Raw genomic sequence first — 398 nt, forward strand, 5'->3', positions numbered from 1 at the left:
CCCCACCAAACAAACACAGCCCAACCACAGGAGTTGCTAACACGTGGCGCGCACCACGACAAAATACCTGTCGTCGGTTTGAATAGGGTTCTGTGTGTGTCGTGCTTGTCGTTTCGGTTGTCGTTTCGGTTTGCGTACCGTCTTGCGTGTTTTGTTTTTTTTTCGGTTTGTTATCGTGGTTTTTTTTTTTGGTTTTTTTTTGGAGGGGTGGGTGGGGGTGCGTGGAGGGGGTGGGGAGGGGGGCTGGGAGAGGGGGGGGGGAGGGGCAGATTTGTATGAAAACTTGAAATGCCTTCTGGAACTTTCTGTTCCCTCGCACTGTATCAGGAAACAGTCTCATAAGATTTTCTCGGTCGGTGACAGAAATGCTTAGAACGGTTGATGCGGACTGTCATCGC

The 398-nt window shown here is 50.8% G+C and overlaps 1 protein-coding gene across 1 annotated transcript in view; it reads left to right on the forward strand.

Moving 5' to 3' along the window:
- Positions 1 to 105, forward strand: part of slc15a4 (solute carrier family 15 member 4) — a 38,950-nt gene extending 38,845 nt beyond the window's left edge. The window contains exon 9 of the mRNA XM_030780716.1: positions 1 to 105. This exon is cut by the window's left edge and continues 183 nt beyond it. The gene's annotated coding sequence lies outside the window, so the exon portion shown is untranslated.
- Positions 106 to 398: the final 293 nt, after the last annotated feature.

The sequence above is a fragment of the Chanos chanos genome, chromosome 1, assembly GCF_902362185.1.
Source record: "Chanos chanos chromosome 1, fChaCha1.1, whole genome shotgun sequence".
NCBI lineage: Eukaryota > Metazoa > Chordata > Actinopteri > Gonorynchiformes > Chanidae > Chanos > Chanos chanos.